This window comes from Dendropsophus ebraccatus, chromosome 4 (genome assembly GCF_027789765.1).
Source record: "Dendropsophus ebraccatus isolate aDenEbr1 chromosome 4, aDenEbr1.pat, whole genome shotgun sequence".
NCBI lineage: Eukaryota > Metazoa > Chordata > Amphibia > Anura > Hylidae > Dendropsophus > Dendropsophus ebraccatus.
Genome location: NC_091457.1, coordinates 112878954 through 112897073, shown reverse-complemented (window position 1 = coordinate 112897073; position 18120 = coordinate 112878954). Strand labels below are relative to the sequence as shown.

The window sequence follows — 18120 nt, the reverse complement described above, 5'->3', positions numbered from 1 at the left end:
GAGGCCATAGTACAGTGTAGGACTGTCCCTAGTATGAGGCCATCGTAACGTGGTGGGGCAGTTTATACTATTTTCAAGTGGTAACCAAGAGCCTCATTATTTTTATGGAAGTTTTTTTCAGCAGTTGGGGGGGGGGGGGCTGCTTTTAACTATTTTCATGCCTGTAGTGGGTCTGTATCTTGCCATTGCGGTGAGCTGTTGCATTTTTCTGTGTTTTTGTGTGTCTGCAACTTCAGCCTTAGCAACATGCTCCTGCCTAGTGTGAATGGTGTTCTAGGAGAGCTGACCAAATTTGTCTTTTTTTTTTCTAAATGCAAAGTCACTGCCTGTCAACATGCAGTTGTCTAAAAGTGGCTAACCATAGCACTAAGGTTACTATCTGCAGGAGATCCATGAAGTGGTTAACCCTTGGACTCCTCTCTGTTCTGTTATGTATTTTCATTACTGTTGTTAATATTGTCACATTCTTAATTCGTATGCCGAGGTTTGCCGTTTCCAAAGAAAACCCAGGCAGCATTTTATCCATTGCAGCTGAGCTAATTTGATGAAAGGAGAAAACAGATTTTGAAACCAGGTCAAATACATTGAGTTCCTACCTACAAGCATCTCTCTGCCTCTCGCCGTCAGCCAAAACAAACACGTCACTTCATAACATGACAAGACCTGGAGGGATTGGATTACTAAATGAGGGAATTGGACGGCTCTCATAACATGGCTATTCTATTAAAACTTCCATCAAACTCCTCAGACGTGGAAGGGAATGCCACAGAGCCTGTCCACGTTGTTTAAAAAATAACCCACTGCCTTCTGCTGTTTACCGAAAAGAGGCCGTAATAAAGATCAGGAGTCTAATAAAACATTTTACAGCCGGATCACTTTTCAGGAGCCCCTTTTTTCTGCCATACACATCTTGAAGAATTAAAATGGAAGCATCCATTGATGAAGAAGTTTTCAATGTTCATAAACATACATTATTAAATATGAAACAGATTGATTCAATAGCGTAGAGTCTAGTATAGTCTATCACTATAGGATAGATAGACAGACAGATAGATAGATAGATAGATAGATTAAAGGAAAAGTCTGGTAAAAATTTTTATTAAAGTATTGTATTTCCCCCCAAAAGTTATACAAATCACCAATATGCACTTATTACGGGAAATGCTTATAAAGTGTTTTTTTTCCTGCACTTACTACTCCATCAAGGCTTCACTTCCTGGATAACATGGTGATGTCACGACCCCACTCCCAGAGCTGTGTGGGCTGTGGCTGCTGAAGAGGAGGATGGCAGGAGGACACTGAGGTACACAGGGCACTGGAGGGACACTGAGCATCCCTCTGCCATCATCCTCTCCAGCAGCCACAGCCCGCACAGCTCTGGGAGGCGGGGCGTGACATCACCATTTTATCCAGGAAGTGACGTCTTGATGCAGTAGTAAGTGCAGGGAAAAAGCACTTGAAAAGCATTTCCTGTAATAAGTGTATATTGGTAATTGGGGCAATACAATACTTTAATAAAAATTTTGCCGGAATTCTCCTTTAAGTATTGGTAGAAAAAGGCCACCTGGTCCACCCTTATAGTATAGATAGACTTACAGATAGATACATGTATATAGATAGCATAAATAGAATATAGCAAGATAGATAGATATTTAGGATATTTAGATACATACACATGAGACAAAATAAAAAAGATCAACAGATACACAGATAGATGCGAGGCAAACAGAATAAATAAATAGATAGATAGATAGATAGATAGATAGATAGATAGATAGATAGATAGGTAATCCTCCATCTTCATGGAGTTAAGCCCCTATTACACGGACCGATCTGGAGAAGCAAGCGAGCGTCGACCTGTCAAATCAGTGCTGGCTTGCTCCTCATTCCCTGCTCGCTGCCGGTGCTATTACACATGACAACAGCAAGCAGGTAAGAGCGGGGGGCATGGCAAGCTGTGGGAGGGGCTCCCCTAATAATCTTCAGATCCTCTGGGGAGCCCAGAGGAGATAGTGGCGGTCTGCTGCCGCTGCTCCTATTACACATAGCAGTGGCCAGCAAACCATAACTTTTCTAGTTTTGTAGGCAAGGATCAGCCGACATTGTGCATATGGGCTGATTGTTACTTTTTAACAGGAACTACTACACCAAGTGATTATCGGCCAATAATCGCTTGTTATAATAGGGCCTTTATTGTCTTTTTACTTAGCATCTGTACAAATCATATTACTCAGAAGGGGGTGACAGAGATAACAGTAGAAACCTCTCAGGTTTAAGAGAAAATGAAATCTGTGATTATATCTGACAGTTTCAATTAGAAATATCTACTGTACAATAGTAGTTGTCGTTGCTATTTAAAGAAAATCTGTCTCTAAGTTTATTCCACCTCAAATGAGGGCAGCATAAACTAGTGACAGAAATGCTGAACAGATCGGTGCATTAGGTACATCATTCTGTTCAGCTGTTCTCCTAATACGCAGGAGAAAAGGATTGTTGAACCCCGCCCCCAGCCCCCCCCCCCCCCCCCCAACAGTTGGCTGCCTATACATACACAGCATGGATAAATAACTGCCAACCAGCAGCTGGTGGGTGGAGTTTTCTTCTTCATTTGAATACTGAGGGCTACTGGGCTCAAACTTATAATAGAGAGGACTTCTTATTGTCCATGTTATTCAGGATATGTGATACATCATTCTGTTCAGTTTCTCTGTCACTAGTTTATGCTACCCTGAGATAGGACAGCACAAACCTACTGACAGAGTCTCTTTAACACATTGGGCCTCATTACTAACAGTGAGTCAATTTAAAGCCATTATTCTGTTGTTTGTGTATGTGTTTTTCATGCTAAATTCATTAATGTGGCGTACACCCTATGTAAATCTGGAAGGTTTTTCACAGGGGAAAACTAAAACCCAACCATTCCCACCACACTAGAAGTGTCTGGTTTTTAGAGCAACCCACAACACGCTCACTTGGCGAGTTTTCGGACAACAATTACGGTTTTGTCAGGTTGGTGGACAATTTCTGTTGCATGCCTTTAGTAAATATGTCGGTCTACTAAAAGTGGACAATAAAGGGAACAAAAACCAGACAATCATCAGCTTATCGTTGTCTTTTAATCATGTTTAAAAATTGACTGCTGGCTGCTCATCACTATATGTTTATACTCACCTATTCTCCCCCATTACCTTGCATCCTTTTGTCTGTGTTCCCTGCTCACCACTAACGTTTCTTGTGTTCTCTTTTCAGTGAAGGGTCTCTCAGCTAATCACGGCGGTGCTGGCCACAGCGCTTACAGAGAAATGTCAGGCCTACACGGAGCGATAATCGTCCAAATCAGGTCAGTCATCGGCTGATCGTGTCTTTAGGTCCGGAACTAAAATCATCGGCCACCAACTGCGCATCATTGGTCGCAGCAGTCCCAGCCTGTACTCTGCTTCTTCCCTGCAGCACTGGGGAGGAAGCAGAGAACAGGAGAAGACCGGGAGCATGAAGAGGTGATGTATAACTGTTTAGGGCAAGGACTGCATGGACATTGGTAATAATGTCCATGTAGCCCTCGCTAAATGATAATCAAGCTGTATAATAGGCTTAGTAAATGAGCTCCAATCTAGCAGATCAGCGTTTGTTTGCATTATTGATCGGGCCGCCATCGGCCCGTCTAATAACACCCTTGCTTCCCCTGCGGAAGCACTCATGTCAGCTATACTGCCTTATGCTACTTTCCTGACAAGCAAGAAAAAAAGATATTTCTACAGATCTGCAGAAAATCACTATAAAGAGACCTGGTTGTGGGAAGACTAACTGAGCATGTGCGTCCACCAGCCCGTGCTCATTGGGTGGACATGCGCATTCCTGTACACACTGAACACCTGCATGGCATCAAACTATGGAACATAACTTAAACATTATGCAAATAGCAAACATTGTTAATTTTATGATTTATAAAATGAATATATTTAATGGTCAGACAACCCCTGTAATATACACTCCATCTATAGTAGCTGCTGAAGGCTTCATCATCATGTAGGCTGAGGTCAGCTGACCAAGTAAAATGTCAGTAACTCCCTTGTTCCATGCCATGGGGTGCTGTAGTCCAGGTCAGCTCTGGTGAATAAGTCCAGGGGCAGCCCATGGACCAGCATGGCTCAGACTTCTTTTGACTCTTTGTTCTAAAGCAAAAAGCTGAGTTGTGACAGATGAAAAGGAGCTCACATTCCTCGTGTCCCACTGTACACTTTTAAGTCTGGAGAATTTTCCTTCTGCATATACATGAACACAGGGCTCACACAATTAGCAAACGCAGCAGTTACTTTATGGTATTCCAAGAACGAAGCGTGGCGTGCGACAATGGCGATGTTGTCACATTCACAATTCAGACGAGTGCTCCTGGGATAAAAGTCATGTTAGGAGAAGAAGAAACTATTACTGTGTTCCCATTGGACATAGAGACATAGTAAAGGCAACACTCTCCCAAATAAACCATAAAAAAATAAATTCCATGGTTCACACTGTACGGGCCCATTTACACTAAATGATTATTGGCCTCTCTCGACCAATTCCTGGCCGTTCATCATTTGGTCTAACAGGTCATGTTTTTTAAAAGCCAACGATCAGCCGACATGTACAATATCGGCTGATTGTTGTCTTAAACCATGTTCTATTAAAACAACTACGATAGTGACAGTCTGCTGGCCATTGCTCTGTGTAATAGCAGAATTGGCTCAGACCCCAACGTCTGTTTCACCTTCAGTCTTCTACTGGGGTACTGATGTGGTGTACATGGCCATGTTATATATAAGGGGGGAAGTGGCCCATCTCATTAACTGATATTCATAGTCTGTAAAAATGGTGGCTCCAGGGACCTGATGTTGTCTGCTACTGTGGTATATGGAGTTTGTGGTCTGTTACTGTAGTATATATGTTGTGGTCTGTTACTGTAGTATATAGATGTTGTGGTCTGTTACTGTGGTATGCAGGGTTTGTGCTCTGTTATTGTGGTATACAAAGTTTGTTGCCTGTTACTGTGGTATGCAAACTTTGTGGTCTGTTACTGTGGTAAATGGAGTTTGTGCTCTGTTGCTGTGGTTTAAAGGGTTTATGGTCTATTATTGTGGTATACAGAGTTTGGGGGTCTGCTATTGTGGTATACACAGTTTGTGGTCTGTTATTGTTGTGTATATACAGTTTTTTTGTCTGTTCCTGTGGTATACAGGGTTTGTGGTCTGTTATTGTGGTGTATATACAGTTTTGTGGTCTGTTGCTGTGGTATACAGGGTTTGTGGTCTGTTGCCATAGTATACATCGTTTGTGGTCTGTTGCCATGGTATATGAGTTTGTGGTCTGTTATTGTGGTGTATATACAGTTTTGTGGTCTGTTGCTCTGGTATACAGGGTTTGTGGTCTGTTGCCATAGTATACATCGTTTGTGGTCTGTTGCCATGGTATACGGGTTTGTGGTCTGTTGCTGTAGTATACAGGGTTTGTGGTCTGTTGGGGTAGTATATGGGTTTGTGGTCTGTTGCTGTGGTGTACAGGGTTTTTGGTCTGTTGCTGTAGTATACAGGGTTTGTGGTCTGTTGCCGTGGTATATTTATTTGTGGTCTGTTGCCTTAGTATACAGGTTTTGTGGTCTGTTGTCATGGCATACTGGTTTGTGTCTGTTGCCGTGGTATACAGGGTTTGTGGTCTGTTGCTGTAGTATACAGGGTTTGTGGTCTGTTGCTGTGGTATACAGGGTTTGTGGTCTGTTGTCATGGTATACTGGTTTGTGGTCTGTTGCCGTGGTATACAGTGTTTGTGGTCTGTTGCCATGGTATATGGGTTAGTGGTTTGTTGCTCTAGTATACAGGGTTTGTGGTGTGTTGCTGTGGTATACAGGGTTTTTGGTCTGTTGCTGTGGTGTACAGGGTTTGTGGTTGGTTGTCATGGTATATGGTTTTGTGGTCTGCTGCCATGCTATATGGGTTTGTGGTCTGTTGCTGTAGTATACAGGGTTTGTGGTCTGTTGCCGTGGTATATTTGTTTGTGGTCTGTTGCCATAGTATACAGGTTTTGTGGTCTGTTGCCATGGTATACAGGGTTTGTGGTGTGTTGCTGTGGTATACAGGGTTTGTGGTCTGTTGCTGTAGTATACAGAGTTTGTGGTCTGTTGCTGTAGTATACAGGGTTTGTGGTCTGTTGCTGTGGTATACAGGGTTTGTGGTCTGTTGTCATGGTATACTGGTTTGTGGTCTGTTGCCGTGGTATACAGGGTTTGTGGTCTGTTGCCATGGTATATGGGTTAGTGGTTTGTTGCTGTAGTATACAGGGTTTGTAGTGTGTTGCTGTGGTATACAGGGTTTTTGGTCTGTTGCTGTGGTGTACAGGGTTTGTGGTCGGTTGTCATGGTATATGATTTTGTGGTCTGCTGCGATGCTATATGGGTTTGTGGTCTGTTGCTGTAGAATACAGGGTTTGTGGTCTGTTGCCGTGGTATATTTGTTTGTGCTCTGTTGCCATAGTATACAGGTTTTGTGGTCTGTTGCCATGGTATATGGGTTTGTGGTCTGTTGCCGTGGTATACAGGGTTTGTGGTGTGTTGCTGTGGTATACAGGGTTTGTGGTCTGTTGCTGTAGTATACAGAGTTTGTGGTCTGTTGCTGTAGTATACAGGGTTTGTGGTCTGTTGCTGTGGTATACAGGGTTTGTGGTCTGTTGTCATGGTATACTGGTTTGTGGTCTGTTGCCGTGGTATACAGGGTTTGTGGTCTGTTGCCATGGTATATGGGTTAGTGGTTTGTTGCTGTAGTATACAGGGTTTGTAGTGTGTTGCTGTGGTATACAGGGTTTTTGGTCTGTTGCTGTGGTGTACAGGGTTTGTGGTCGGTTGTCATGGTATATGATTTTGTGGTCTGCTGCGATGCTATATGGGTTTGTGGTCTGTTGCTGTAGAATACAGGGTTTGTGGTCTGTTGCCGTGGTATATTTGTTTGTGCTCTGTTGCCATAGTATACAGGTTTTGTGGTCTGTTGCCATGGTATATGGGTTTGTGGTCTGTTGCCGTGGTATACAGGGTTTGTGGTGTGTTGCTGTGGTATACAGGGTTTGTGGTCTGTTGCTGTAGTATACAGAGTTTGTGGTCTGTTGCTGTGGGATATGGGTTTGTGGTCTGTTGCCGTGGTAAACGGGTTTGTGGTCTGTTAGTATGGAAATTCACAGAAGTTACATAAGCAAAATGTTAGATTTGAACACAATAAAATGCTTGCAGATCTGGCTATAACGTCTGAGTCAGGTGGGTAGGATGCTATTTATGGTTATTAGTGTTACATACAAGGATGGACAGAACGTGCAGGCCTGAGCCGTAGCCTTAGGCAGGCTTTCCATGTACATGTGGAAAATACACAGCCATCTAAAATAAAATTATTTCTTCCAAACAGGAAAGTAGAGATGAGCAATCTCTCCATCTACGTACAAGGACATGACTGGAACAAAAATAAAATCTCTTGGAGAAGTGACGTCACGGGTTAAACACATGAAATGATTCATCTTACACTGAAGGAATAACTAGCCATGAGGAAAATTATTCATAATGCTGTTACATTGCAAGGCTTACCCTAGGTGTCAAACCTGCGACTACCCCAATCAAAAAGCTTTGGTCGTCCAGGCATGATCATAGTTTTGCAACATCTGAAGGGCCAGAGGTTTGACACCTGTGCCATAGAGGCAGACTGTGGCTGCTATAGAGCCCGAGGAGAGAGCAGACCCTGCCCTGTTTGGTCCAATCTCCTTTACTACTGTGTGGCACCAACCAATTCAATAGATTGGAAGATGCAGCCGCTAACTTCTCTTTACAAGAGCGCGGTCCAGAGGGACATGGTATAATAACATTAGATCGCTCCATATTACAGAGCTAGGAGATTATTTATTTATAATATTGTAATGTTTTCTTATTCCTAGATATCAGGAATGGCTGGAATTGGTGGTTTGCACAGTTCTGTTTGCTTAGTAATGCTAGGATCTTATCAGACGGAAGCTGCCTGAGAATATAAACTGAGTAGTAGACAAACACGAGCTGCCATTAAATATGAATATGACAGAGGGTTTCGTAGGTTAAAGCAGCACGAGCCAAAATGGCAAAAATAAAAACCCAATACGATAAAATAGTCTTGACCTCTTCTTTATGTACAGCAATAAGAATTACAATGGCAAAGATAGATATGTTTTGATGACACATTGTCCGGCCATATTAAGAAAGGGGAGGGGGGACATTAAAAAAATAGAGTAAAAGTATAAGGCAAACAAAATGTGACAGCTATAATGTCATATAATCCACTCATTGACACATCCTCTTTTTTATGTGTCAGTAGAACAGGTTGGCCCATAATAAAAACCCATGCCCATATGGCCTATGCAGGTGCCCCCCACCCCCACCAACATTTTGGCTCTGCTTGACTTGGCTAGACATGCTTGATTTTTGCCAAACAACTTTGATACCATATATTACCTTGGGAACAAAAGGTAAGTTAAAATCTAACATCCTGATAAACTTTTTCCACCAATGACAAATATCTGTAAGAAATCTGGTCAGAGCGTAAATCTAAATTTGCTAGGATCTAAGGCTGCATTCACACATTTAATGAATTTGTCCATGCGCACGGACAAATTTATAGCCTATTGCTTTGTGTTGGGCTATTCAGGTGTTAAGTGTTTTCTTGGATCTCCAATCCATTCCATGAAAAATAGAGGACGTCATAACTCGGTGCAGAAGCACGGTACGGATTTCCCCATAGAAATGAATGAGATCCGTGTTTTTCACGGATGTAGACAGATGTTACATCTGTGATCCATGAAAAACACTGAACATGTGAATGCAGCCTTAGCCAGGGCTTCTGAAACTTTTTGGACAAGTAATGCCTGGGCCTCACCAGACTGACCAAGGGGATGCCGGGGCCTGACCATCAGTGGTGGATTATCCATGTAAAAATAGAAACTTTTGCTTAGTCTTTCATTTGTTTCCTAAACTCAGTATAACATTAAAGGGGTTCTCCAGCTTTCTTCCGGAGACAGCTCCAGTTTGAGTGAGGTTCTGCAGCTCGGTTCCATAGAGTTTAGATTGTGAGCCCTAATGGGGACAGGGACCAAAACTATGTAAAGTGCTGCAGAATCAGTTGGCGCTATACAAAGAAAAGCAAGTGAATCGAGCTTAATTGCAAACCACACCTGAACTGGAGACAAGAATCATGCTGTCTCTGGAAGAAAGCAGCCATGTTTTTCTAATGCTGGATAAACCCTTTAAGGCTATGTTGACACAGTGTTCCTTCAGGTGAAAATATGGCAGTATTTAGATTATCACGGTCGTAAATAAAGAGCGTGATCATTATTTACGTCCGTAATTATAAAAATATGAACGGATTTCCACCTCAAAAAATGTTGCGTGAACATCCCCTAAAAGTACAAAACGAGTCAATGATTCTCATAAACCAGAGATTGTGGCAACCAGAGAAAGGAGTGAGCAGCCTATAGTCATTATTATGAGAAATGCCCCCCACCAACTGTGCCTCACCAACAACTAGGGGGCGCCTCACAGAAGCACTGATCTAAGATAATTATAAGGAACTACAATTCTCAGAGAAACAAAAGCAAGAAACACCAATAGCTTAAGCAAAATATGAATACTCTCTGTATACCATACATGCGAATTGTATCAATTCCAACAATAACCTCCATTGTATGACTTCTTCCAGCTTTATTTTCAACCTAAAAAAAAAAAAGCAAAACTAAAATTAATTGTTTTATCAGAAGACTACAATCCTAAGGAATTAGATTGCAATCTGCTCTCTTACCAGCAGATGGCGCTGTCTACCTGCATGTAGCAAGCAGTATGCAATTATGTGCTTCATGTCAGCAGGGCTCCCAGGCAGAGATGAATAGATAATGCACTCTAACTATTAAAAAGGCAAAGGAGGAAAAAAAAACAATTGTGTCTTTCCTCAGTTATTAATCATAATTTATTGCTTAACATTTTCAGAGTAGAGCAGCAGAAAACCTCACCCTTCTGTGGATATTGAAAGGCCAAAGGGAGAAAAAAAAAATCCAGTGTACATAGATTCTAAATATTTCAGGTTGTGTGACTTTGTGTTTGACCTTATGAGAAGATGAACTAATCCTGCAATATAATAGACTTTTATAGAGATATGGAAAATGGCTGCGCTTTATCTGCTTTGCCATAGCAACCATCAGACAGCAGGCCTAGCTGAGATGCATGGGAGGTTATTAAATGTGCTGGTGTGTATTGGAAAAATACAGCTTTTTGTCATTGTGAGTCACTCAGAGTCTTTAATACGTAATATTTGGGTTATTAAAAAAACAACATGTTCAGTTCTCTTTACAGGAAACCAGGAATTCTAGCTGCAAAATATATGTAAAAAAAAAAAGCAGAATGTGGTTAATATTTGCAGCCGGGATATTTCAAGGTTTTTCAATATATACTGTATATATTGTAACGTAATGTAGCAAGACGATGAAAAGCAAATATTAAAATGTAATATTCATGGGCATCTATCATTGACCATAGGATAGCCGGTCACATTCCATAAAAAAACGCCCCATGTCTTTACCCGTACCAGAAATATCCTCAGCTCTAAAAGGGTTTGGCCATCTTAATTTTGTAACATATTTATTTTTTCTCTAAATCAGTATGTATGATGGCCTAAAACAGCTGTAACAGCTGTCATTTTCATCATTGTTGACCACACATTTCCCGTTTACAATGTGCGGCCTATTAAACAATATGATCAGCCAAAAAGCGAGCATTTTCTTATTTATCACTGGCCTGTTTACATACATCAGTTATCAGGTACAAACATCAATGCATATTACAGACCCTTAGAGGACAAAGGAAAATTCCGCATCATAAAGAGAGCCCATTCTCCTCTGTACTATGGGGCACCCCCATGCCTATGTGCACTACTGCATACAACATTGAGAATAAACCTTATGTGTCTTTGCTTCCCATAGTAACTAATCATAGTTTAGGTTTTTGTTTTCTGAATAGGACTCGGATTGCTATAAGCAGCGCGGACACTTCATCCACCCCCAGTTTGAAGCATGAAGCCCATATAGTCATAGACCATATACACATTTTCATTCCAAACAAATAAAACATCTCAGTGGCTTGCGCGGCCAGATAGCAATAATAAAACACAGGCGCCTACAATCCAACACCCTAGATTCATCAAGGAAAATAAGACTTATATTTTGGTTTCTTTCCCCGGATAAATCAGAAGTTGTTTCTTTTAATTTTGCACAGGGCAGAATGCAATAAATCATCTGTGAGATATGTTATGGCCATTGCCACCAGTCAAGATCCTGTATCTCCATTACACAGGGCCATTTTTTATATTCTTCTCTAATGGGCCTGAAATCCATACTTTCTAGGAAAGCAGTCTAAATGGCGGATAATTTGGTGTTTAATATAATTCCTAATCTGCTGGTTTAATTATATGAAAATGAAGATGTGTGTTTTCCTTTGCGGTTGTCACATTGGTAGTTAAATCACAACACAATTGTCTATATGACTTCTGGAGAAAGTCCAGCTTAGTTTCCAAAATAATAGCTAACAGCGCCACCCTGAAATACAGAAGGCAGAAAGAAGTACTGCACTTCATAATGCATTGCAGCACAGACTATTACTTATCACACCTGATTATTTTTGCATATTAATAACAACTATTATTATTATTATTATTATTACAAAATAATAATAATAATTTGAACTACTATTATAGAAATTAATATTCTAAGAGAATAAAATTTGTTTAGGCCAGTTTCACATATGTAAGGCGGTCCGGCATCCTTCTTTTACCAGAAACTAATGACAACTAATGCCACAAAAAAGGCATCTGTTGTCATCAGGTGTCCTATCCTTTTTTTTTTTTTCTTTTTTCACTAACGAACATTTGTTGGAGACATTGGACGAAAGAGAACTGCAAGAAGCATTTTTGCGCCATTAATGTCTGGCGCTCCCGTTCAAACAAATGGGATCAGTTTAAATATCACTTTCCCTCTGGTGCTTTGCTACTCTGGAGGTAAACTTAGATGGACCACCGGATAAATGTAAAGGGGGCCTTAATAGAAAAAAGTGCTATGAAATCTTTTAGAATTATAAGAGATAGATAGATAGATAGATAGATAGATAGATAGATAGATAGATGATAGACAGATAGGAGATAGATAAATAGATAGATAGATAGATAGATAGATAGATAGATAGAATAGATAGATCAGTATACTTGTATACAAGTAATAATATGTTAATGAATAACCTTGTATTAAATTTGATTATTAAGTATCTGGAACTGTATGGTATATAGAATGGCCATATGAGGATGTACTTACACTCTCTACATGTGATATGGGGTGGAAAATACACATATATTAGAGGGATATGATTATCAATATGGTGGTATATTTAGAAGTTTTGGGGTATTTTTTTTTTATGTAGGACATTAGAGTTCCTATAGACCTCTTGATACTATACAACCCCTGGCATTTGGGTAGCACAAGGTTCTTTTGCTGCAATTAATCCTCAGCATCCCTCAATGATAGTCAGGTTACAGGCAGGCACTGGAGAAGCAGGCAGTGTCTGGTTGAGGACTGGATGTTTATAGAACACAAACCACACAATTAGACAATTACACTACAATAACTTTATCCCTCCCTCATTAAAAAATTAATTAACATATAGGTATTAGGAGGGGTGTCACTCACACAACACAATTCTTATTACAGGTCTGTGTTTATTTACCAAAGAGATTTATACAAATCTAATACCACCATACTAACAATGGTATTATTATTATTATTATTATTATTATTACTACTACTACTACTGCATTATATACTAATAGAATAATACATTTAACCCAAGAGTAATAAAATTGATCCACCTCCCAACAAGGAAAATACTTTCACACAGTAATGTTTCCAATTCCTACATTGTATCCAAATAATACAAGTCCATCTAAATATATCCAGATATTATTCAAGGACAACAATATACAAATATTATAATGTCTCCAACTAGTTATCCCTATAACAAGACATAACCCACACATTGTCTAAACCTAAACTTGTATCTAAATATTCCAGTGTATCTAATCCAGATCCCAAATGAATCTAATTATTCTGGTAAATGAGATGTTTGTGCTTTCTGAATGCAATAGTTGGATCTGGCCTTCATATTTCTCTGTTATTTGTTCCTTCTGGATGATTGTGCTGTGTAGTGCAGTTATAATATATTTATTCCTTCTGGATGATTGTGCTGTGTAGTGCAGTTATAATATATTTATTCCTTCTGGATGATTGTGCTGTGTAGTGCAGTTATAATATATTTATTCCTTCTGGATGATTGTGCTGTGTAGTGCAGTTATAATATGTTTATTCCTTCTGGATGATTGTGCTGTGTAGTGCAGTTATAATATATATATTCCTTCTGAATGATTGTGCTGTGTAGTGCAAGTATAATATATATATTCCTTCTGAATGATTGTGCTGTGTAGTGCAGCTATAATATATATATATTCCTTCTGGATGATTGTTCTGTGTAGTGCAGCTATAATATATTTATTCCTTCTGGATGATTGTGCTGTGTAGTGCAGTTATAATATATATATATATATATATATATATATATATATATATATATATATATATATATATATATTCCTTCTGGATGATTGTGCTGTGTAGTGCAGTTATAATATATATATTCCTTCTGGATGATTGTGCTGTGTAGTGCAGTTATAATATATATATTCCTTCTGGATGATTGTGCTGTGTAGTGCAGCTATAATATATTTATTCCTTCTGGATGATTGTTCTGTGTAGTGCAGCTATAATATATTTATTCCTTCTGGATGATTGTGCTGTGTAGTGCAGTTATAATATATATATTCCTTCTGGATGATTGTGCTGTGTAGTGCAGCTATAATATATTTATTCCTTCTGGATGATTGTGCTGTGTAGTGCAGGTATAATATATATATATATATATATATATATATATATATATATATATATATATATATATATATATATATATATATTCCTTCTGGATGATTGTGGTGTGTAGTGCAGCTATAATATATATATTCCTTCTGGATGATTGTGGTGTGTAGTGCAGGTATAATAAATATATATATATATATATATATATATATATATATATATATATATATATATATATATATATATATATATATTCCTTCTGGATGATTGTGGTGTGTAGTGCAGTTCTAATATATTAGAGGCACAAAGCCCCGGAGCCCTGCCTGCTGCCTAGGAGAAGAAGAAGAGGAGGAAAATCCATAGATGTTGTCTATATGGCCATCAAACGGCGAGATCTGCTCGGGTAAATGATGCATGTGATGCTGGGGACGTGCTGTTTGTTGTGTGGCTTTTGAAAGGCGCAGATTATCTGCAAGGTGGAGATAAGGAGCGCCATTTATTTCTGCAGCACTTTGGAGCCAATTTTCAACCCCGCTCAACTCTATTCTCCAGCAGCCTCCAGGAGCCCGAGAGATAACGATTAGTCAATTTATTATCTTCCCCAGGAACAAAGATTAGCTAGCAGAGATGAAAAATTACCCCCGGATCCCAATAATAAGAGCAGGGGGGGCTGCTGGAGACCCTCAGTTACCCCCTCCCATGACTAGGTGAAAACACAGGGGGCAAAGCTGTCAGCTCCTCCTGCACAGGAAGAATCTACAAGACAATGCTCCATTCTGAGGATGACATCTTTACTGCAAGAAGAAAGAAATAAGGGGACATCATTAGCCCAAGAATACCTGATACACCTGATACATTGGCTCCTTCCTATAGGAGATCATTTAGGGGGGGGGGGGGGGGGGCTTTTATTATGGAGGCATAAATAAATCGAATCCACAGGAAATTCTGCTGAGCTGATGACTAGGAGATAGCTTATTGGTTTGGAGGTGATTAATGGTTTTTCAGCTTATTGATGATTAAAAGGAAATTTCATATTACACCTATTAGCATAAGAAAGAAAGAAGGAGATGCTCTTTATTAAAGGGGAACGAAGTGTACATTAGGATATTGGGGTGAAGCTTGAAGTGGGAATAAGTGTGTGTGTGTGTGTGTGTGTGTGTGTGTGTGTGTCTATATATATGTGTGTAGACTGATATATGTGTAGTTATATATATATTTATAGATATATAGAGATTTATAGATATTTATAGATATATATGAATATAAATTGAAATCCGACCAGAAAATAGTTGTTTGAATATATGTTACATCACTCTTAGTATATGTGATATATCATTTAGGACTTGTTATGGTTTATGCCCTGTCAATCACTGTTGATCTTCTAGGATAGTGTGTTGGTCATATTAGGGATCGATGTAGTCTATTGTTATCTGTTATCAGCCATTGGAAATTCTTCACACAGATGGGCAGCAGAAAAATATAGGCCTGATGACTGGTGTATGTCCCCTTCCTAGGTGTGAGCACTATTGTAGGCTGTGGGTGTATATTGGAGCATACCTGCACTGTGAGGAATACAAGTGTAGGCCCAGTGTCCATCTCCTTGTACACATCTGATACTGGAGGGGGAGTAATTAGGCCGCTTATTCTGGATCTGTGCTGTGTGATACAGATAAGACTTTATCTGCACAATATCAAGAGCTCTTTCCCTGAACCCTATCACAAAGCCAGGCAGAAATGCCAGTAGAATAGGCCTCATTCTGCTCCTGTAACATCCTCACCCTCATTATTATGATAATTTTTTCCTATTAAAGTTTTTTTTTCTGCAGGCCTTTGCCTTTGAATTGATTCTTCTAGAGCTGTATATTTTCTATGTGAAGAGAGAACAAGATAGCATTTTTGCAATTTTTAATTGTGTGGGTTTCATATTTTAATAATGGTGTTTTCAGGCTGCAGGATCCCGATTTGCATGTCTATCTGGCTGATGGGACAAGCCTTGTTACTTGCTATCAGGAGCTGAATGCTCAGGTTGCTGATACACAAGCACACCTTCCCTTTTATATATTAGTTATGGCTGGCTTCCTTAATAGGACTTAAACATTTGGAGGGTTCTTTCTTCTAAACAATGTCTCTGCTGATAGCTGGATCTTCATTCGCCTGATTTTATTTGCTGTGTGTTCAGCAATTTAGGGCAAATAAACGCAGAGCAGAAAATAAAAATGGAGAATGGGAGGAAGCAGATAAAGAGGGCGAAGGATGAAATGCACTGATCAGCTATGAAATACTGGCACTCTCATCATTGATGCCAGGGAACAATGCTCGGGAGATGGATTCTCTATGTGCTGCCACTTCTCGGGTGGGAGGGGGGTCTTTGTAGCGCAAAAGAGAACAAGTCAAGAGCAAAGATGGAGTCATAATGAGGAGGAAATATATCAACAGGCAAATGGCTCAAATGATTGTGTTTATTGTACTTGGCAATTATTTCATCTGGAGTGGAACAAATAATCGAGGACAAAAATTACCAAAATGAAGATATATACAGGTTATATAGAAACAGGGAGATATTAGATAGATAGATAGATAGATAGATAGATAGATAGATAGATAGATAGATAGATAGATAGATAGATAGATAGGAGATAGATAGATAGATAGATAGATAGATAGGAGATAGATAGATAGATAGATAGATAGATAGATAGATAGATAGATAGATAGATTTAGTAGATTAAAACATATGGATATATATATATAAATAGACAGATAGCAATAGTTATATACCTGTAAAGTAACTATAGATTGGTATGTAAACACTTTAATAATTATCTACATGGAGGGTTGTGTATGGATAGACTGAAAAGGCAATAATAAGATAGATAGATAGATAGACAGACAGACAGTAAATACATATTAAAAATAAAATAGGCAGATATATACTTAGATAAGATAGACAGACAGACAGATAGATAATAGAAAGTTTAAATTCAAGGTTCATAAAAAAAATATAATCGCTCTCCACAAATAATCTGTATATACATGTAGAGAGCGCGAGAGAAAATGATGATGATGAAGATGATGATGATTATAAGGATTATGACAAAAAAACTGTTTATGTGGTTATCCCTTATGTCTGTTCCAAATGGCATCTTTATCTTTTTTGTACATGTATTAGATAGATAGATAGATAGATAGATAGATAGATTAGATAGATAGATAGATAGATAGATAGATAATATATAGAGATAGATAGATAGATAGATAGATAGATAGATAGATAGATAGATAATATATAGAGATAGATAGATAGATAGATAGATAGATAATATATAGAGATAGATAGATAGATAGATAGATAGATAGATAGATAGATAGATAATATATAGAGATAGATAGATAGATAGATAGATAGATAGATAATATATAGAGATAGATAGATAGATAGATAGATAATATATAGAGATAGATAGATGATAGATAAATAATAGATAGATATTAAAGAAAGGTAACTAGATGGAGTAAGTAGGTATCGAAAATAGGAGATATATTGATACTAAAGATAGGTAGGTAGGTGGAGAGAGAGAGAGAGAGAGAGAGAGAGAGAGAGAGAGAGAGAGAGAGAGAGAGATAGGAGATAGATAGAACCTGTTGATAATTACATTTATTGATACACAAATTCCATTAGAAAGATCTGGTTGTTGGAGATCTCCAGGTGCCCCACTGGCCTGGCTGCCCTAGTTCTCTGGGCTCTGTAGTTCTCCAGCAGCTGGGCAGCCACAGGTGGGAGATAGGAGAGTTACTGCGCCTGCCTGGGATCTGCCTCTCCTGGATGCCATAATATCAATCCACAGCAAATATCAAAGTCAAGTCGCGTAGGCAGTGACAGCAACCAGTAACAATAGGTGCAAGAGGCAGACAATGCGATGAGCTTGTATAGATATTGTAACAATGCAAATGAGGGCCAGGGGCAGAGCGCCTTATTATGTACATAAATACACTCAGCCTTCCCTGTGCCATCCTCAATGCAAGGGAGAAAAAAGCTGCTGCCAGCTGTAGAGAGGCAGAGACACTGCTTGGCATCCTCTGTGCTGCTGGTGTATATGAGGAGAGGGGATCTGCCTACCTAGCCCAGTATCC

The 18120-nt window shown here is 39.2% G+C and overlaps 1 long non-coding RNA gene across 1 annotated transcript; it reads left to right on the top strand.

Moving 5' to 3' along the window:
* The first annotated feature begins 2653 nt into the window (after nucleotides 1-2653).
* On the top strand, nucleotides 2654-8125 carry LOC138789882 (uncharacterized). The gene is made up of 3 exons (XR_011362805.1): nucleotides 2654-2793; nucleotides 3250-3340; nucleotides 7939-8125. It is a non-coding gene; the product is annotated as an uncharacterized lncRNA (long non-coding RNA).
* The last annotated feature ends 9995 nt before the right edge of the window (nucleotides 8126-18120 follow it).